General features: G+C 38.6%; 3 pseudogenes; all 3 read right to left on the bottom strand.

Moving 5' to 3' along the window:
* Positions 1 to 4262: 4262 nt before the first annotated feature.
* Positions 4263 to 4381, bottom strand: LOC148359428 (U2 spliceosomal RNA; annotated as a pseudogene).
* Positions 4382 to 4591: 210 nt separating this feature from the next.
* Positions 4592 to 4710, bottom strand: LOC148359427 (U2 spliceosomal RNA; annotated as a pseudogene).
* A 210-nt stretch (positions 4711 to 4920) lies between these two features.
* Positions 4921 to 5080, bottom strand: LOC148359426 (U2 spliceosomal RNA; annotated as a pseudogene).
* Between the last annotated feature and the right edge of the window lie 17834 nt (positions 5081 to 22914).

Raw genomic sequence — 22914 nt, 5'->3', positions numbered from 1 at the left:
GGGGTCTCCTAACCTTTTAAAGCTGAGAGCTACAAATTGATATTGATTTCTAGTATCACAACTTATCATGTTATTACTATGTTGTTACTACCTTATCGCCAGGTTAGTTATAATCAGTACGATTAAAAACACTCAGTCAACCATTAAAGCAACCATTTCACTAGAAAATCACAATGATCCAGCACTGGTGACAAGTTTTCAGAACCTGTCCATGGGCTACTTGGTTGATGTTAGGGAGGTAACTGGTGCACGTGAGCACCGTGTTGGCAACCCTTGGCCTAGATTCTTGACCACCTACAGTATGTCAATGTCCAGGCCCATGGGCCCCATCCTGACCGGGAAAAGGTTATCTCCTGCCCCAGAGTTAATATTGCTTTACTATTGCATTATACCACAAGCACTGTGTGCATTTTTTACCGTATGTTACTTTCTTTGTGTTATAAAAGTGTTTGTTATTTTGATATTGTTTCTGAAAGACTTGCTCCTGCTATGTTATTAACATGACTCTCAAACCTTTATTTATTTCGTTTTCACACGTTGACACTTTGCACTGATACAAGATGAGAGCTGGCCATCATCTACGATATGCAGACCTCAGTGTCAGTGGATCAGAGTGTATCATTTACAGTTTTTTTTTTTCCGACTCTGACACGAACAGCCTCAACATCTTGGTGAAAAGAACATCTTGTCTGTTCTTAGACCCAATGAAAAATGATGAGTTAGCAGTGTCAGATTGAACTCAAAACAAGATCCTTTATTGAGCTACTTGCTCTCAGACACACAAAATGATTTTGTCGAAGAAGCTTTGCTCTTGAGTGTAAACTTTCTGACGTTGGATGTATTTTTTTCATGGTTTGAGAGTGACAGGAAGCTGTTGGAGTTTGAAAAAGACAGACATTGTAGAGAGGATTTGTGGAAGTGTATATTGAGGGCAAAAGCCCACACAAGTGTGCGGAATACGATCAATCGAAGGAAGCAAAATGAATTAGCCAGTACGACAGACAGACTTTTGATCAGGAGGCCAAGTGAGCGCTCATCTAATGGTACATCACAGATTCAGACTGCACCAGAAACTCTGCCAATTTTGTTGGCAATACCAAAAAATGACTGCTCCCCAAACAATTGGCTGCCTTGTTTAATTTTGAGCATGTTTTTTTTTTTTTTTTTCTGCGTGCTGTATAATTCCATAAATGTATTTTTGGGAGTTAACCAGCATGACTTTCCAAATTGAATTATGTAAATTCTTCCGGCCAAAATATCTGTCCTGTCAGATGCCAAGGGTGACACTTTTTTTGGGGGGGGTCCTGTTTTTATAAAATAATTCAACCTAAAATGACAGGAAACATTGAAACCGGCATGTGGCAACTTGAGTGAATGCATTTCTCAATAACTGTTTCAGACCGAAAGGAATTGGTCTTCTGAAATGTTTTGTGCATTTTTTGGAATTAAAAACATGTTTACCCTGCTTTATGTGGAACAGTAAAGCCTAAGTCCGTAACACTACCCAAAAATAATAATATGTCTACCTATAGAGAAAACATTTGCACGTCACACTGGGTATTTGTATATTGTATTCTTTTGGCTTTATTATTGTACTGTTCTCTGCTGGAAATGTGAATTTCCCTTAGGGGATGAATAAAGTATCTATCTATCTATCTATCTATCTATCTATCTATCTATCTATCTATCTATCTATCTATCTATCTATCTATCTATCTATCTATCTATCTATCTATCTATCTATCTATCTATCTATCTATCTAGGTAGTTGGCTTGTACATGTATTTGTGATCACCTGCCATTAAAAAAAAAAAAAAAAAAATATATATATATATATATATATATATATATATATATATATATATATATATATATATATATATATATATATATATATGTATATATATATATATATATATATATATATATATATATATATATATATATATATATATATATATATATATATATATATATATATATATATATATATATATATATATATATATATATATATATACAGATCTCTAAATATCCAAATTCAGACATGTTTTACAATTGTATTACATACGTCTCACTCTAAGTCATAAACAGGGCAAAAACAATTAAAATGTCAACCAGCATTTAGCAAAATCCCTCATTATTGTGTTGCAAGGGTCGTTCATTAACACTGCAAGACACAGTTATAGAAAAACATAATCTATTAAGTGTTTCAACCATTTTTCTGGTGATATACAAGGCTATAGGAGATGAAATGTTTGCAAACATATTTTTTCAAAGGTTTTAGAAATATATGTACAGTATATATTATAAATCAAGCCAAAGGCACAATGTATTGTTGCAAAGCCAACATTTTGCAGTTCGTGCAAGTTCTGAAATTCTATAAAAAAATCCCACCCAGAATAATCTTAAATCCAAATTATAGCACCCAACGACTATGTTAATGTGAAGGGAAAAAAAAAATCTACACATTTTAGGGAATCAAAAGAACACTGTTATCCTACAACAAAAAGTGCTAAAGAGTTAACAGACAGATTTTGAAATGTATATAAATATATCATTTATTCCTAGCTCCTCCGTGTTATACGTCGAAGTGCCCTTGGGCAAGACACTGAATGCCCAAAGCCCCCGATGAGCTGGTTGTTAATGGTAATGACCAGTGGGTACCTTTTGGAATTTTAACAAGTTTGGGAATTGACTGAGACGGCTAACGATTTTCTTAAGCCACCTCTGCTTAGCTTGTAACTCGCCAACACTAGGTCCATTACCCACGAAACGAATTACCTGAGGCTACAACTCATGGTAAACTGCAACATTCAGGACCTTGCACAGCCGGATCCTTGATGCTGGCGTGCAGCAAGCCAGACGCTCTCTAAATCACTTTCTTGCACTACAAGGAGAAGCCCTTCAATTCCGTTGTACTTTTGTACAATGATGATAAAGACCATTCAAGCAACTGCATTTCTGTGTTCTGTGTATTTATTTGTAGATATATAGTCATTTTTAGGTTACAGTTGAATACTCTCAGTAAGTAAGGGTGTCATCTCAAGGTAAGTTTGACCCATTAAGCTTTAATAAAAGTGCTATGATACTTTGCGGATATTCATTTTTCACTGGGGTTTCTGGCCCCTACCAACAGTGTTAATCGAGGGATCACTGTATTTGCTCCTATTAAGCAAAACTTTTGATTCACCATCAAAACCAACTCTCAAACAAGCCTCGATTTATGATAGTATTTGGCCATTTTGACCCAGGGTGAGATGGTGAATGATTTTAGGTGTGCGATAGCAGCTCTCACTTTGATATATTGTTATTTGTGGTCGAGTCACCATGTGAAAACAGGAGGGCAAATTTAAGTTAGAGGTTGTTGGTGTTGAAAGCATGCAGATTAAAGCTGGCACCAAGATATGGATGTAAAACATTTACCGTGTTAAAATGTAAAACAAGCCGGCTGGTCGGCATTGACAGTGAGGCAGCATCCGAGTGGACCGTCATGCATTAATGCATCGATGCATAAATGCATGCATACGGAGGTAATACGCCACAAAACTGGCTCTTGAGTACATACAAACACGCGCAGGAAGGCTACATTAGCATGCAGCCAGCCCGCCGAGCCACTCAGACGTGTCGAGCCCCCAGTTCTCACCATCCCGCCCCCGCCTCCCTCCAGCTTTTCAAGCTGCTTCAATTTCATCTGATCTCAAAGATTTATGAATTTGGAATTGAGCAGATAAGGCGTCCGCTCATATCGCCGCTAAGCCTGTCACGCTGCAGCGTTTAGCGGCCGGGCGGGGATGCTGCGGGCTGAAATGGTGGCCAATCGGGAGCCGTCGCCAACCTGACGCTGAAGAAGAAAACAAGTTTGTCGGCTGCAGTATCAGAAAGGGTGGAGAAAGACGATGTGTTTGCGATTTGTGGAAGATAAAAGTACAGTGTGGTTACATGAACATGACATTGATAGTAAGGTGCCCAGGTCGGCACATTTGACCCGCCTTCCTTTTTAAATTGACAAATGTCGGTTGTCATTTTTAAGTACACTAGCAAAATAGCCCTGTGTTGCCAGGCTGTGAGAATGAATTTGTTTGCTTGGACTAATCATTGGCTGGGGGTTTTTAAGGGTTATTGTTCTATCTTCGTTATTCATTATCCATTATCCGTTATCGGTCAGTTCATAATACGCTACAAAGCCTAGGAGCCGGGACACTTACTCTCAGCCAAAAGGCCAAGCTAAGGTCCTAGCCCTAAAGCCTTGCTGCGATCATTGCGAATGCACCGTTCCCGGAGGTACTGCAATACAGGCCGATGCGTGGAGTGGACAGAGCAAGCTCTTATTCCATCTCCGGATTGCAAAAATCAAAGATATCTACAAGTCAAAAACTATAGACCGGCTGAACCAAGTTGTTCCAAAATTAGCAAAGAACATTGCGGGGTTTTGGTGTTTTTAAGGGGTATTGATCTATCTTCGTTATTCATTATCCATTATCCGTTATCGGTCAGTTCATAATACGCTACAAAGCCTAGGAGCCGGGACACTTACTCTCAGCCAAAAGGCCAAGCTAAGGTCCTAGCCCTAAAGCCTTGCTGCGATCATTGCGAATGCACCGTTCCCGGAGGTACTGCAATACAGGCCGATGCGTGGAGTGGACAGAGCAAGCTCTTATTCCATCTCCGGATTGCAAAAATCAAAGATATCTACAAGTCAAAAACTATAGACCGGCTGAACCAAGTTGTTCCAAAATTAGCAAAGAACATTGCGGGGTTTTGGGGTTTTTAAGGGGTATTGATCTATCTTCGTTATTCATTATCCATTATCCGTTATCGGTCAGTTCATAATACGCTACAAAGCCTAGGAGCCGGGACACTTACTCTCAGCCAAAAGGCCAAGCTAAGGTCCTAGCCCTAAAGCCTTGCTGCGACCATTGCGAATGCACCGTTCCCGGAGGTACTGCAATACCGGGCCGATGCGTGGAGTGGACAGAGCAAGCTCATATTCCATCTCCGAAATGCAAAAATCAAAGAGGCCAAGCTAAGGACCTAGCATCAAAAGGCCAAGCAAGGCCAAGAAGGCCAAGCTAAGGACCTAGCATCAAGGAGAGACTATTGCAGTTAAGTTGCAGTACCCAATCTGGGCGCAAGAGGGCGATACCGACTCCAAAAAGCAGATGATTATCAATTCCGTTGGTATTTATCTTGGGTGGAGTGACATAAAACCTAACTTATGACAATTTTTGGAGAACTAAAATACAACTGTCTACATTTTCACGAAAATCAGTTCAGCCGTTTTAGGGCCTATACATCTCTTACAAACACACACACATGTGGAAATCTGAATATATAGATCACTTTAGATGGATTGGATAGACATTGATCATTGACTGAAGTGAGCTAATAATTTGCTGCTTTTCATCAAGGGAGCTGAGTTGACTTGCTACCATAGATTACACCTACGTTATTCTCCCTCTGTATTGCATTTACTTTTTGTGTTGTGTTCTGCATTCTGATTGGCTAAACAGCTGCTCCGGCCAGTGCGTCAATAACATTGTGGTCCTATACCTTGATGAATCTTCACTACATACGCGCAAAGCATTTTCAAATTCAAGTTTCTCTACAAGCCATCATGTCAACAAAATGTTCTTGACTAACTAATACACCAAAAAAGAGTGGAATATGCTTTCTATTGGGCGCTTCTCAACATATGATAGGAAGGTAAAAGCATTTTTGGACCACATTTTTGTTTCACGATAACGTCCACTTGATAACAACAAAATATTGTCTGAAGCAAAATCTTGATAGTGTCCAAAATCAATAGTGCAATATAGCAGCAAGATTATTTTTAAAATTGCCATTTGGCTGTCAAGAATTTAAAGCATCACCAACAGTGAGACCTGACAACATTTTTGGAGTGGCATTTCCCTTTATGGCAGGATCATTGGCACATACGAATGGAAATGCCAAACAGTAAAGGCAATGGGGGTACGAACATCCAAAATATGTCATTGTCGAAAATGTATCATTAGGAACGATAAGCCACACGAAACAAAGCTTCCTAAGAGAAAACAAAAGAAAACTAAAGACTAGAAGTTAAGAAGCAGCTGTTCAGTCACCCTGTTGGTCTTTTTTCGTCGAGCAAATGCTAAGTCAGCTTTTTTTTTTTACATCTAGGGAAACTACTATCTAAAATGATTCCCCCTTTTCTTAGGTGGACAAAAATATACAGTATGTCACAAAAGTGAGTACACTTGCCACATGTCTGCGGATATTTTATCATGAATTAATTCATCCCAAAAAAAAAAAATTGAAGAGACATTGCTTTCACACAATGTCATATTCATATACATATATATATATATATATATATATATATATATATATATATATATATATATATATATATATATATATATATATACAACGAGGGATTATATATATATATTTATATATATATATATATATATATATATATATATATATATATATATATATATATATATATATATATATATATATATATATATATATATATATTTTATTTTTTTTTTTTTTTTTTTTAAGTCTTAGGGATGACTCGGCCGAGGCTTGAACCACAAAACCACAACCTCCCAGTCTCGGGGCGGGCGCCATACCCCCAAGGCCACCAAGCTATATATACAACGAGGGATTATATATATATATATATATATATATATATATATATATATATATATATATATATATATATATATATATATATATATATATATATATATATATATATATATATATATATATATATATATATATATATATATATATATATATATATATATATATATATATATATATATATATATATATATATATATATAAAAATAAACTTGATTGATATAACTTGATTTTTATGTATGAAAAATCAAAACTTTTATAATTGGCATGAATTGTACGGCAGAGTTTACATTTCTGTTGGGAACTAAGTCCTTGTGCAGATTTGGTAAAACTTTATTGCCTACCCAACTACACAACTTCACTTGCATGGAATCACAAAAGGCCTTGGTTCCTCCCGGCCCGCCTGAAGGTTGCCATATCTTTGATGGCCTTATGAAGCTTTCCTCGCAAGGGCTGTCAAAGTGGCAAAAGGCTCTGCTCTGGGAACCTGTCAGCGCCACACAAACTCTACCGTGGCCGTTGCCATTTTGACCCGCCGCTGTTTTGACACTTCAAAAGCTTCCCGGCTGCTTGTTCTGAGCTCGGTGGGGCCCCTCACCTTGTCTTTTCCCCTGCGCCAGCCTTTGATTCCTGCTCAGATTTACAGCAGCTCGTCTACCCAAGACCAACATTTGCGCTTTGTCTGCAGGCCGCGCATCAAATATGAATGCAGATCGGAGGCCTACCTTCAGGTGGGTCACTGGTCTCCTGGAGTATCTTTTTGTTTCGACCATTTGTATAAAACCATGGTATAGTACAGGGGTTTCTCACATTTTTTCAAGCTCAGAGCTACATGTTGTTACTAAATAGCACACAACCACCCAGTTGCATATGCATTTCTAAAATAACCACTTATTATGATATTACTATGTTGTAACTATGCTATTACCAAGTTAATTTTTGGAAGTTGAGTTAAGTCAACCACTAAAAAAATATTTTACTAGAAAATCACAAAGACCCAGTACTGTTGAGCTATTTATTGAACAGGTCTGAGGGCACCTCAGCTGTCTTTCCGACGCCCTACATTGGAGACCTCTGGTATAGTGAATGCCAGATAATTTCCGGGCCTATTTGGTTAGGGTGTTTTTATTTTGTTTTGTTTTTTATGCGGACACCGGTTATTCTAGACCAGGAGTAGGGAACCTTTATGAGTGAAAAAAGTAATGTATTTTTATTCTTTTTTCAGTGAGAGCCACGTTATATATTGTAAGACTAGATAGATCAAACAAAGTTGCCAAACCTGATCTCATGACAAAAGCTAATTCTACTGTGAGTTTCATTTTTCTCTGTGACATTTGATGATAAGAACCATAAATAATACCAGAGCCGGTGCCCGGTATCAAAACATACCCCGCTTAAAATGTATCTCGCCCTCCCGCAGTTACCTAAGATCATTGCGATTTATTTTTTTATTGTAAATAAGGTATAAATAATTTGTTCTATTCAAAAAATTCCTCTAAAATGCAGACCAAAATGAGACGGATTTCTACAAGGATTTGCCTCAAAAATAGTTAAAAGGTGGGCACACGTTTGGAGACCAATGGTTTAGGGCAGGGGTATTCGAGTAAAAACTGAGAAGGTCCATTTCAAATAAATATCCTCAAGTTGAAGTCCGGAATATATTTTTATTTGGGGTATGACTGATACCTGAGAAAATGAACAGACAAAGGGGGAAAAAGAACACAATACGGGTTGAAATAATTTCAAAGAAATGTATTGGCATTGAAACATGGGCATAAGTTATATGCCTGCAGTTTAACTGAAAATAACGAAATAACGTATTCAAAAAAAAAAAGAAAGTGCTTAAGAAAAACAAAAATGGCAGCTTCAGTTTCCTTTTGACTGAATAATATCAGTGGATAATGTGTTTTAGGACTATGTGGCTCATAATGGATACAGCCATGTGCTAAAGCAATGCAGTTTTGAGATAATTGATTTAACAAACGTGTTTATGAAAAAATTGGTGGTTCGGCAAAGTGAAGGACGAATGTAGCTCCGAACTGATCGGTCTCAAAGGCATTCAGGACCGATGTTTGTTCGGATTTCTAGACGAATGTGTTTGCAATTAACATTTTCTTCTCGCCAGCCAATATATTTTTAGTAAAGCATTACTTAAAACCTTTTTTTTAAATAGCTTCCCTATTTATTGACATGAAGTACCCAAGTGTTTCCTTAGAGTGCAGCGCTGGCTTTCTGTTCAATTATGGTGAACGTAAACATAACACCTTCAACTCAAGGTATCTGAAAGGCCTTTTCCGTGCCATCTGTACTTAAAATTCAGCAGCATATGTTTATAAAGATGAACTCATGCATTTATAATAAGGTCATAGTGCACTTCATCAATTATTCAATGACTTTTATGACGCTGTGCCAAGTAAATAATAATTACGGGACTGTCACATGACACCTTAGCAGGCTTGATCTCATCAGTCAAGGTTGGTTTCGGCGTCACCGTAGCCTAGGTCCAAAAGGTTATTTACTTCCAACATGTAATTCAGTCACCGCTTTTGTGTTTAGCATTGTTTTAAGATATGTGTTGTCTTTCTTTTTATTTAGCAGAAGTTTGCTGTAGAATAGTGCGAGCCCTGGAGGATTTTTGAGGAGATGTCTAACGTTGAAGCTAGTTGACTTTGTGGACTAGTGAGTTGTCTGTGAGCCAAGTTCTAGGTTAGCTCCAATTGGTCACCAATGTTACTTGCTAGTGAGGATGTGTCAAGTCAAGTCATGTTTATTTGTATAGGCCTTAATCGCAAAGAGTCTCAAAGGGCTGCACAGACTATTATGACAACATCCCCTGATCTAAAACCTATATGAAGGCAAGGAAAAATTCAAAAACCTCAACATTAGGAAAATGAAGTAATCTTGAGAAGGGACCGCACATGAGGTAATCCCCTTCCAGGATGACCAGGCTGCAATGGATGTTGCAATACCAAATAATACATAGATATTTTCAACATAAAATATAGGTTATTCATATGCTATAAAATAGAAGTGTGTTTTAAGCTTAGTTTTACACATTTCCACTGAGGTTGCAGATCAAATCTCACGGGGAAGAACATTCCACAACACTGGGGCCCGAATGGAGAATGCTCTCGAAACTGCGGATCTCTTTTTGGCTCTTGGGATCACTAGTAGACCAGCATTTTCAGAGCAAAAGGCTTCGGACCGGAACATAGGGGGGAATTAAATCTGAAGGATATGAGGGAGCAAGTCCATGCATGATTTTGTATACTACCTACAGAACCTTAAAATCACATCTTAAGCTAACAGGGAGTCAATGCAGCTTAGCTAAAATCGGGGTAATGTGATCAAACTTTCTTGTCTTAGTTAAAAGCCCCACTGAAGCATTTTGCACCAGCTGAAGGCTCTTGATTTTGGGATTCAGGAGACCGGAGAGTAGTGCATTACAGTAATCGAGACGTGAGGTAAGAAACGCATGAATTATAATCTCCACATCTGACTGAGACAGCATAGGGTGAATTTTAGCAATGTAGCAAAGATGGAAAAAAGCTGTTCTAGTAATATTCTTAACATGTGTTTGAAAGGACAAATGGAGGTCAAATATGAAGCCTACATTTTTTGACTGAGTGACTCTGGGTGATATTACATTTGTCAATGTTCAGAGCAGTTTTTGAGAACAAGTCATGGCATTTAGATGGACCGATAACTAACATTTCGGTCTTTTCAGAGTTAATGCGCAAGAAGTTGACATCTGTTATTTTATCTAAGTGAGGCAGGCCTCCAAATTGTGATTTCAATCTGTTTTAATAAATGTTTGCAACACGCTGGAGGTGATATTTTGCTGCATGGCATTCACATTAACTTTCTTCTCCCAAACATACGTACTTTGGCTAAATAATGGCATTGGCCATAATCAAACGCAAGATACAACAGTGTTTGTAGAGTGGTAAAAATGATTGGGTGAGGAATCAGCTCATCATTTGTATACTGGCTTTGTGTGACTGAATATGTTGGTACAAGATTAGTTGTCTCCAAATGTTGGAAGCTGACGCAGTACACATTGATGGTTTGAAAGGTTATTACTTCAAGTGGAAATTTCAAAATGAGGCAATCAGCAATAAAGGGCCGTCTCTATATCTTTTTACATGAAAGAGAGGTAACTAAGAGAAGCAAGTTGTGTGACAGCAAGGACATTGTGTTCACTGCCACCACCGCAACCGTTAATGGATATACTGCCGCTGAATAATTATCATCGTACCTTGCTAATTGACGCATGCAAACACACCGTTGGAGACACAACATCTCGCTAAACAAAACGTCCCCCCCCCCAAAAAAAAAACAGACCATCAATGCATCTGCAGAGGCTAAACTCGAGTTTTAGACCAGACACAGCCAGTTGCCATTGCTAATGGGTTAAGAAATATACTTTTCAGCACTTTGCAACCTTGAACGCTCGTGTCTTGCTTTTAATGGAAGTTGGGGTAACAAATGTTTTAAACACCCATTTATACAGACACAAGTGAGACCTAGAGACAGTGTAATGTTAAAACTTTGGGAATTACCTTTTATCCAAGGTAGATCAGGGGTAGGCAAAATAAGGCCCGTGTGGATTTTTAGTCCGTCCCGCGAAACTAAAAATTAAAAACAGATAGAAATGGTTTACGGTATATGAAGTGCAACTGTTCTGTTTTTGGTGCCACCTTGTCCCAAGTGTCCCTTTGGTGTTAACAAAAATATATTTTTTCAAGAAGCAGCACTTTGAACTGCGCTCATGGCAAACATTTAAATGACTGGCTACATTTTTCAGTACTTGTATTTTTTACCATGTATTTATTCTATTCATCAAGCTATTTATCAAATTGTACCTAGGGGAAAATACAAGTAATTCTGAGCTAGCATTACAGTATTGCATTTGAGTTTTTAAATGCATATGAATCAAATGTAGGGCATAAAAAATATATATTACTTCGTTGTAATTGTAATTCTAAACCCTTTTTAACCAATTTGATGACATTAATCTATTTTTAAACACATATAAATTAACATATGACATTTAAAATTATTCAGAAATGCAAATTATTCAAATTTGATTTTCCACATTAAATTCTAGACTATCAGCAGATACAAACAAATCAATCAGTTATTTATTTTTTTCCTTCCTGGTATGGCCCCTCTGTCATATTTTTTTATTTTTTTTTTATTTATGTTATTTGTTTGTTTGTTTTTTTCTAATTACTGCCCGCGACTCAAGACATTTGCCCACCCCTATCTAAGCACTTAAATACATTTTAGATCAGGCACGTCAACCACAAGGCCAGCATGCCGGATCCGCCATGTTAGATGATTTATTTTGTCCTTCCATAAATATCTGAGTATGACTAAAAAAAGAACTGAGTCTCCTTGTCATTCATATCAAAAGTATTTTTTGTATTTTTTTATTGCATGTAAATCCACTGGGGCAGCACGTTAGCGCAGTGGTTAGCGCGTCCGCAGCACAATTCTAAGGTCATGGGTTCAATTCCTGCTACCAGCCATCCTGTGCCAATTTTGCATGTTCTCCTCGTGCTTGAATGGGTTTCCTCCGGGCACTCTGATTTCCTCCCACATTCCAAAAACATGCAGCCGGTTCAAATAGTCCCTAGGTGTGAATGAGCGAGCGAGGTGTCTTTCCCTGTGTGCCCTGCGATTGGCTGGCAACCAGTTCAGGGTGTCCCCTGCCCACTGCCCGAAGACAGCTGGGATAGGCTCCAGCACATCTGCGACCTTACTGAGGATTAGCAGTGCAGATAATGAATCAATGTAAAGCAAATGATCTCCCCAGCAGTTAGAGGGCAGTGTTGAGTTTGTATAGTGTTGTGTGTTAGTTGAGGTGTAAAACTGCATTCATTCAACTGTTGAAATAAAAAATAAAAAAATCCGATGCCAGACTTGGAAATGTGTTTCCTCATTTTGTGGGAATATATGTTTAAGTTTATCCATCCATTCATCCATCCATTATCTGCACACGCGCTAACCACTGCGCCGCCGTGCTGCCCCTTTTTTAAGTTTATAAAAAAAAAATATATATATATATATATATATATATATATATATATATATATATATATATATATATATATATATATATATATATATATATATATGCATTTGTTATTAGTACGGAAAAACAAAGTTCAAAATGTGGAGTTGACATTATTTTTCTGACAAGGCCTGCCTGAGAACAGGAAGTCCTGATCTGGCCCCAGAGCTAAACAAAGTTTGACAACCCCATTCTAGATTCTAATTTGTTTTCAAGACAGGTATTCTTAAGTAATATGTTAGGTGATTAAAATGGATTATCCCATACACATGGACACACAAACTTGTGCGCACCGTCGTGTGCTTTGCTTAACCGTTAATATAATTACCTAAATCATCAGCATTAAATCCCTTCGTAATCTTTTTTTTTTTTTTTTTTTTTTTTTGATGACAGGTGGTCCCATAAAATGTGTTAAGCTCAATAAACTGCATGGAGCCACACACACACACACGCTCATACACAAAACCAACATATGCAGTGCTTAACAAATGTATTATTAGAGCAGAATCCAGTGAAATTGCCAAAGCCATCCGCATCAGAGCACGTCATGATCCTTCCCATTTATTTTATGACAGGTGGTCTCATAAATGTGTTATAAACACACTCACCCACGCGTAAATGCACATGCACTCGCATACATTGCTTAGTAAGAGTATTAGAGCACCGCCCTGTGTAATTACTAAAATCATTCCCATTAGAGCACGTCATGATGCTTTTACTTTTTTAATGACAAAAGGTTTCACAAGTTTGTTAAACACTGTCAAACAAGAAGTTAAACACACTCACGCGTAAATGTAGTCGAGCACTAAGGGTGGGTGGATCGACAAAATTGATATTATTGATACTGAACGAGGGATTGGATTGGACCTGCACTACTGTTTTAAGATGAATAATGCTTTTCCATTTCAACTGTCACTATATTGATGTTGTTAGTGAGTCGTAAGATTAGACATACATTTTAACCTCAAATTTGATCAAATTGTGGTTCCATTTGCACTCCCAATTGTACTCTCAAATTATTGTGCAAAGAAAAGTATTTTTTTTTTCCGGACTGTGCACCTGATCTTAAAACACACCTTCATAATTACCTTTTGGGAAAGATTCGTTTGGTATATTGAGCCGCAACAAACTTTCAGGCACATGCGAATAAAATAGAAAATATGTAGTAGAACATAAAAGATAGGAAATATGGTTTAACAACTGAGAGTAATTGATTCATTCATATTTGGTTATTGTATGTAGAAACAATTTGTTTTAATCATGCATTGTATTTATCATATTTCAGGCTGTATAAAGGTGAACTGGATTATAAGGCCCACTTTCAAACATTTGGCTAGTTTAGGGTTTTTGAATGCACCTTCTGGTCTGGAAAATACAGTATTTTAGTTGTCTTGTTTACATTGCTATGTAGCGGTTCTATTTTTGTTACATTGCTGCTTTTTATGCCTTTTGTTCTTGGTTGTTATAGTTCAAATGTTTTATTTTTTCATAATGACAATATGTGACCCACATGTAAAAACAATATATTCTTCTCAAATTTGTCAAATGAAAGGTGTGTGCATGTCAAGGTTGCCCATGGTGCCCAAGTGGCCCGTTCAGCGCCAGCTGCGGCTCGTGGATTTATTGGCTTCTCTCCTATTTAAGCTCAGTGCTCTCACTCACCCTTTGTCAGTCTGTCAACAACCTTCTGCACCCGAAAGATGTGTATTTTAACCCTTTCCGGTATCCTGTTGGTGTATCCTGTCCGGTATCGACCCCGTCTATTTTGTCCTTTTTTTTTCTCCGGTCTCCAGTTTCTGGTATCGTTACTGTCCATCTCGTTCTGTATGATCTGTCTCCAGTCTCCTATATCTGTTATCAATCCCGTCAGTCCCGTTCTGTCCGGTATCAACAACATCCGTCCGGTTTCGGCTCGTGTAACTGGTATCGATCTCTTTGGTCTCTGCCTTTCTGTTTTTCCACACCAGACTTCTGTCTTTCTTTTTCCGCCCAGCAATCGCCAAATCACTGGCGCTTGTGTTAATGTGCATGACTGCTCCATTCCCGTAAAATGAAGCATGTGTGAGAAACTTTACGCATCTAGGTCATCCACTGTTCCGTTTCTTAACAGTGCAGTTAAAAGCAGATATCGTTTTTTGAAACAAAATTAACACCAAAACCAAAACAACTTCATATACCCCATATACTGAACTTGCAAAAAAGCTTACATGACATATAAGCCTACATCGCAATGAGCGCCCACCCTAGACTTGTTTTAAATAGCCACAAAATAATATAAGTAATTATCCAAAATATTAAAACTCTGTGGACTTAAATAACGGCAATTACTTAATTGTGCAGATAGTAAAGATCAAAACAATAGTAAAAAAGCTAGACACGTAACTTTTTTAAAACCATTGACTGTACTTTCAAGCAGCGCTTCAATGGCAGAGACTGGTAATCTATTTTTGTATTAAGCAATATTTTTCTTCTTTGACTTAGTGGTGTTGCCATTGTTTTCCACGTTTTATTCCCTGTATCGCTAACCAATTATTATGGGCAGAAAAATGAAATAACAAACAATATATGAATACAATGAGATGTGGTCCCTTTCAAACACATTTAAGACGCTCCTAATTGACTGAACTGAAAGACGAGATCACATAGGGCATTATCGCCATCTATTGTAAGAATGTCCCTCTGTCTTTTTTTTTCCATTTTTGTCTTTATCTTGCCAAGGCAAAGGCGACCAGATTTTGGTTCCAGACCAACCTTGCTTTACAGTATTTGCACTCTGACTTCATTCTCAAAATAGTGCGAAATGAAAGGTACAGTTGTCATGTTGACATTATTAAATTCGTATTAATATAGATATGAAAATTCATTTTGTATATTTTTTAAAGTTTACTTATTAGTTTTATTATGTGTTTATTTCATAAAAATTGAACATTTTAGTGCCTAAAACGTTTGTGCTCGGTTTATCGTTATTATGAACTAACACAAGGGGTAAGGGATTGAATTATTTAATTATCATGACAATTCCAAGAAAAATAAATGATCTGAGTTGTATCTGTATCGATCAATGCTACCCAGTATTTACTTGGATCAGATTGATACCAAAAATCCCGGTATAGCCCACCCCTAGTGTGCACACACAGACACACACACGCAGAGTTCTTTACAGAGGTATTAGCCCAGCGTCCTGTGTAATTACAAAAATCATTCGCATTAAAGCTCTTCACAACGCTTTCACTCTCGGTCTCATTTTTAATGACGGAAGGTCTCGTAAACGTGTTGAGTGCCTTGTATGGAGTTTACACACAGACGCCAGTATAAGGTTACATGATTGGTAATTGGCAAAAGTCATCCGCATTAAAGCACTCCACAATGCCAAATGTTTCTCAGTTTTAATGGAAGGAGGTCCCGTAATCGCATTACACGCAAAATATGGAATCCGGCGCACGCATCGCATGTCTATAAAAGTGAGGTTTAAATGAGATTTCTCCCTCTCTCGCCCCGTCACGCACACACAAACTTCCTGTTGGCGAGTGAAGTGTCAGGTTAAGCAGAATGAATGGACTGGCTGTGAAAACACAAATTGCAGAGTAAACAGATTAGAGTGAAAACAGACTCCCTAAAACCGCAGCGCTTCACCATTATTCACTTGGCCCTCCTTCATACCACACACACATACAATCATGTTACTTCCCCTAACCGCTTCTTCCCCCTCCATCTCACTCTTCCTCTCATCGTTATCTCCCCCCGGAAGCCACGGCAGCGTTTATGAAGTGTGGCGCTTTAGACCAACGGTGCATCCATCACTCGTAACGACCAAGCCCCAGACAAACACACAAAAACACACAAAACAATACATATTTGTTTAGATTATTTTATGAACTTTGCTTTATGCTTTATGGTGAGAACAGAAACTTCTGTTTTGTTTTTTAGTTTTATAAATCTGGACTGTATTATGAACATAGGCGTAAGTAAGCGATCTGAATACTGTGGAACAGAAAAGCTAAAAAAAGGAAAGTCAACCTTAGCCTATTCCTCCCCTTATTAATGACTGCAATTACCCTTATTAAAGTTGGAGTGCGTTGTTTGAGGTGTGTTAATAAAGTTTAAATTAGAATAGCATGTTCTCTTTTAAGGATGCGTTAACAATACCTACATGAGTTCAAAGAGCCTTTTTACTTGTTTTTCACCATCGCGCGTGTATGCTTTATCTTACTCTTAGCACTGCTTTTCCGGAAATTGCCACACATTAGAAAGAAGGAAAGGAGAAGGTGGGAGGGAGGGAGGGCTTTCATGGTCGTTAATGTTTTTTTTTTTTTTTTAGTTTAGCCTGAAAATGGTGGGAGGCAGAAAAGGCCTGTTTTAAAATACTTTCAGAACGCCAAACCATAACCCTATAATCAATTTTAAAAAGTTATTAGTACATGAGGATTGAGCTAACTGAGGCAGCAATCATGACTTTAAGCCAGAGGATGACGGAAGAGAGTAGCAAAAGTGTGGAAACCACCTTTACGCATTTATAAACCTTACAAACTATCAAGGCACATATTTACACACAACAAGACATAATACATAGACTAAAGATAAATATAGTTTGTCCAAACAATATTATTGCATTTACCAAATAAATACTTGATGAAGGAAAACAACTGCCTAGGTTATTCAACAATATTAGCAATCTACGATGATGTCGTCGTATGTTACCAGGAACCAAGATGATCAGGATTACAGCCAAAATGGGCAAAATAAGATTAGATTAGATTTAATTTATTGGTCTCCTTAGAGAACTTTTCTCCCAACGACTGCTCTTGGGAAAAACAAGAAGCAGTACATTACATTAGAAAAACATTTTTAAAAAATGAATACAATGAGACAATTAAGGCGGACTGGATGGGTCAGTGGGGCCTGGGTAAGGGTAAGGGCAGAGGGGGATCAGACTTTTCGCAAGGCGAGTCCACCTGAATTCTATTGGCCTTTAACTGTGCCATGACGCTACCGGGATGTATTAGTGTAGTGGGTGAGTGATACCTTGGGCTATTGTGTTTGCCAGGTCAATGATTGACCTGCTATTTAAGTCTGAGAGGTTGGGTGTGAATAGGCCGATGATTTTAGCTGCTGTATATGTCACAAGACTTTGGTCTAGTTTTTGATGGAGAGCGTAGTGAGAAAACATGTAGAGCAGTACAGGCGGATAGCTTGAACAACACTTTGCACTGTAGTAAGAGGAGGTAAGGTGCAACCTATAGTCGTTACGTGTTGACTCTTGGTTGAATGTCTGTGGTAGGCTGATCATAGATGAGTCTGTCATCCAGTGTTACTGCCAAGTAGTTGGAAGTCTAACATAAATTGTTATACAGCGTAAACAAATTGAAAAAAAAACATAAAATGCTGACCGTTATGAGTCTAGTATAGGTGTCTAAACCTCAATTTACTTGGGGACCTCTGGAGTTAGGGATTTGTTTAGGTGAGGCCACATCAGGTCATCCACAAGATAAAAACATTCCACCTCACTAAAATATATTTTTTACGCAAAATATAATATATAAAGCTAAAATAATTAACTGTATTAATAATTAATGACAAAATAAATCAGTCAGTTGTACCTAAATAAGTAGAAAATAATAATTAATTTATTAGAATAATAGATTTTTAGAATATCTTTAGATAGGAGATACCAATATACATAACAGTATTTTAGTTGAAATATCGAATTAGCAGAAGTGCATGCACTCTGTCTCTCTCTCTCTCTCTCTCTCTCTCTCTCTCTCATTCTTTCTCTCTCTCATTCTTTTTCTCTCTCATTTGCTCTATCTCTTCCACTCCATCTCATGCTTTCACTGGGAACAGCCAGCTCAAGTACAATACGAACTGCGTTTAAATCACACCACAGATGGCAGTCACGTCGTGTAAATTATTATTTTTTTCTTCTTCTTTATGCATTATGAGTATATTGTTCCTAATTTCAAGAACTGTCTAAATATTAAGGATAGAGATAGCATCCATCTTAAACTCGCAGGGGGCCCACTAACATTAAACTTTCATACTACGACGGGGGCCCTGAACTACATCACACACGTGGCAAAACTATCGCATGTCGCAAGTTTGAGACCCTTAGTCTAGTGTCTTTTGGGAGTTTTAGTGGTAGCATTTTTGTAGGTAGGTATTTTTGATTATTAAATCAGCAGTGGTTTACTTGAACCAGAATTAATTCTGAGACCAATATTAATCAAGAGTGATATGGACTCAGTATCAATGGAAGGTATGTATGCATATGGTAAATTAGCATTGCTAATTTGTTTGTCAGGATGCCACCGCCCCGTCAGCAAAAGTCCTGGTCCAAGTCCAAGGTGCTGCATAATGGAGTCTCCACAAGGAACAAACATTCTGGGTCTCATTCAGGACAACAGGTGGAGTCAAACAATAGAGTTGCTACAGACACAATAGCACAATACTAACCAATGCTGCCAAGGATTTTTGTTAATTGGCATTCAGCAGCAGGATAGCGGATTAGTGCACTGGCGTGTTGGCTGGATGACGTCCATCCAGTCCGGATTTTAGCAGGAGGGAGACGGGGATGCGGGGTCATGTTGAGTTGGGATTTATATAATATGCTAATATGTGACAGCTATCATTTAATATCCAAACATCGGTTCTAGGCTTTGAGTTTATGTTGTTAGTTATCACTTGGGTCATTCTCACTTTTTTTTGGATCAGTTGAGGTACACTACCCAAGGCTGAAGGACTCATTGAACACATGTCAAATGAAACAATACACAATAAGGCCTTGGGGAAATATTTGTGGAGACTTATAAACTCCTGTGTTCTTTGAGGTGACAATGTCATAGCACAGTTATGCACATGGACATACAATTTGTAATCAAAATAGCTGGTACGAACAGCCAATTCAGCGTTTGCCGCTTAGATTTGGTATTCTAAACAGTTTAAAATACTGTTTAGAAGTGCCATTGTTGGGTCCATTGTTAATTGAATTGTGAGAACCAGCTGACAAATGTCAGGGGTTTCAGGAACCAGGACGGAATCTCTCGGAATCTTTATTGGAATGAGTTGTCAGACCTTGCTTTGGACGTTGGTGTTTGTCGGTCATCAGCAGCGTCGGATGAATGGCAGTTCCATGACAGGTAGGCAGAATCGATACGGCTTAGCGGGCAGGTCGGTGGCCAGGGCAGGAGAGTAGATCGGAAACGTGGGACAGAAACAGGTCGAAACAGGAGGCAGGCAGGAATCTAGCTGGATAAGTCTTTGGTACTGGTAATCTGGCAAAACACAGAGAGACACAAGTACGGTATGACACTCCCCTCTGGGTGCTGACAGCTTAAGAAGGGAGGGGCCAGCCAATCGTAGAGCGTGCTCCTGCGTGTCAAATGATTGCCCCAGGTGTCTTCATTTTATCAATCATGACAAGGGGCCATATATGAGTTCAGGATCCAGGATTTCTTGGTTTGGGACTGATACAGTTTACCATTAGTGTGACTCCAAGTTGTTGTCAATTACAGTTTCAGCTCATTTAGGAGTCAAAAGTATTTGGTCTGATTTTTATTTTATTTATTTATTTATTTTATTTTATTTTTGTGATCCAGGGCATCAGTTGTAAACTAGTGATACAAATGAGGACATTAGAAGATTGATATGGTTCACAATCGGATTAATATGTCACAAGAACATTAAATAGCCTTGTTACTTAGTCATAATGTCAGGACCAATTTGGTCCATGCTTGACTTAATTTTGGATCAATATGATTCAAGAAGTGTGTGGGTTTAAGTGGTTTGCAACAGACCTGATTGGAGCCAGTTATGTTTTTCTTGACTTGTTCTGGGTAAAATCAATTGTATACTTTGGTGACCTAGGGCTGACGGGGTTTCTGAAGATATAATCCTGTCTCTACAAGATTTAGGACACTTATGGTCGATTGTGGCACATGCCTGCTGTGGTTCAGCGGTTCTGGAGCAATATGTTTTAGAAGGGATGAGGTTTAGGGCAGCCACATTCGTATTTATCAGAATCACAAGCAAAAATTCGAAGCAAACAAAGGGCAGATCTGGCGTCTGGATGGTGGCATGACGTAATCTGTTATTAGGTGGCTGTTTTTGTTTTCTCGCTTATTGAGGAGGACAGGTTGTCACTCAGCCGCCCCCAACTATCTCTTAGCTCTTTGTTCCACAAGGCCCAAATGCAATTACAAGGCGCGACACGCTGACACTTTATTAGCATCATCGCCACCAGAGAGAGGGCAAAGTCGGCGCACATGTGCTTGCTGTTTGAATCACCAGGGATGAAAGATTGTCCTTCTCAGCGTCGGTCTGGCAGGTCATCACTTACACTTCACATATTGGGCGTCGGGTTTGAGGGGTAAACAAGCTAAATGCTGCGGGTCACAGTCTAATGGCGTCATATTTCAGTGCGTCGCATCTGCGCCTGTGATCTCTTCATTAAGGCGGAGGTTGATGAATGTGCCAAGCGGGACGATGCGTCTTAATCACACCGCTGCCACCTCGTAGGAAATAAAGAAGAGGGAGAGAAAGTCGGAAGAAGTCGGTACACTGAGTCTGTCACTTTTCGGCTGTCTTCATCCGGCGTGTAATGGGATCCGTCGCTACGCTAGGCACTAGGACCAAAGATTAACTTAGCCACCACCTCTCCCTGCAGCTAAGCCACAGCAGAATCCTACTAATGTGGTAGAATGCAATGATATGTCTGAAACTACTGAATATATTAATTTAATATGCAATTTATTGATTGAATAGCCTACCTCTTTGCGGCAACATTGCTATTTGATACATTAGCAACTCAATTATCACGACTGGTTAGCACCTACCTCCAATCTGGGTTACTGAAATGCAAGTGAGTAAATTCACACAATCCTTGACTAGCAAATCAATGTATAGACTGGCCAACTGAATGACCTACTGGCAAAGCAACTCACCATTTATCTACCAAACCCTCGGCCCGCATGTCTCACAAAATCACCCACTCACTGAGGTGCATCTTGCTTAAAGAGTGTAGCACCAAACTAGTCTATTGAAAGACAAAGCCTTCACAACTATTTTTTTACCCAAATACCTGCCTGACGAAACAACTTGTTTGTGATTAGTGGCTGAATTAAAAAAATAAAGCTGAATCCCCTTCTGACTGATTGTCAAACAGCCTTAATAGCCTACTAAATTGCTTGACTGAATACCAGCTATCAGTCTGACTTAGTTAGCTCACTCACTGATTGAATCAATTAGTGACAAATTACACAACGGATAAGTGACTGACTCTTTACCTTGTTTGATCCATTACTCTGTACTGAAGGTATTAAAACTAAGTTTTTGAACAAGCTCTAACCAGCTACCTAAGTCACATATATTTTCTAAAGCCTGTGTATTGTATGCAGGATCAAGGTGTACAGTTAATTAGAAAATAGAGCAAAACTGCGACACAATGATGAATGAACCACAGTTTGAATTGGTTTATCTCGAGAAAAAAAAACATCCTGGGAGAGTCCACATTTACCTTGTGGCCAGCGGACAAGTTGCCTGAGAGGCTTTAGCTTTGCTCTGGCAGAACCGGAACCAGAACGACAGGAGCAAATATGCGCCATAAATCAGGCATCTGGCATGTTCATGGTAGCCCGGGGCTCTTCAGACACTCCAGGGGGTCTCGAAGAAGTGGGTGGAGGCAAATGTTACGTTGTGGGTATGGCCAATCATTAAAATGGGCCACATGCCATGAGGGTGGACACACTGGGCCGTAATGTTGTATCATTTCATTCCAGACATTCATTATTCATCAATCCGCCATCCGGCAAAACAACCACGAACATCAGGGGCGGGTTACACACCGTTGGAAGCTGATAGCCAAGTGCGCGCATCCCTTTCTGTGTGTGAGTGTGTAGTTCGCTCCCACGTTCAAACGGTAAAAATGTGAATACGTTAACTGAGAATAATGAAAACCTTGGCCAAGCATTCCATTGACAGGCGGATCCCCATGGACACGGTCCAGGTCTGCTTAGCATCTTTGTTGGAAAGACAAGGATGAAGAATACCCTTTCCAGCTCAGTCACAGAATCCCACTACTGACATCAAGTTTGGTCTGGCAATTCCTATAAGGAGATCTCAGCAGATAGGATGTTATTGCTATATCTCGAGCGATTCACCTTGAATGTCTTTATTGTAATTTTAAGGATACTCACTATATG

This window comes from Urocampus carinirostris, chromosome 9, assembly GCF_059441175.1.
Source record: "Urocampus carinirostris isolate Australia breed hairy pipefish chromosome 9, RoL_Ucar_1.0, whole genome shotgun sequence".
In the NCBI taxonomy this organism is placed as follows: Eukaryota; Metazoa; Chordata; class Actinopteri; order Syngnathiformes; family Syngnathidae; genus Urocampus; species Urocampus carinirostris.
The sequence above is the reverse complement of the archived record's forward strand: the minus strand, read 5'-3'. Positions and strand labels throughout refer to the sequence as shown.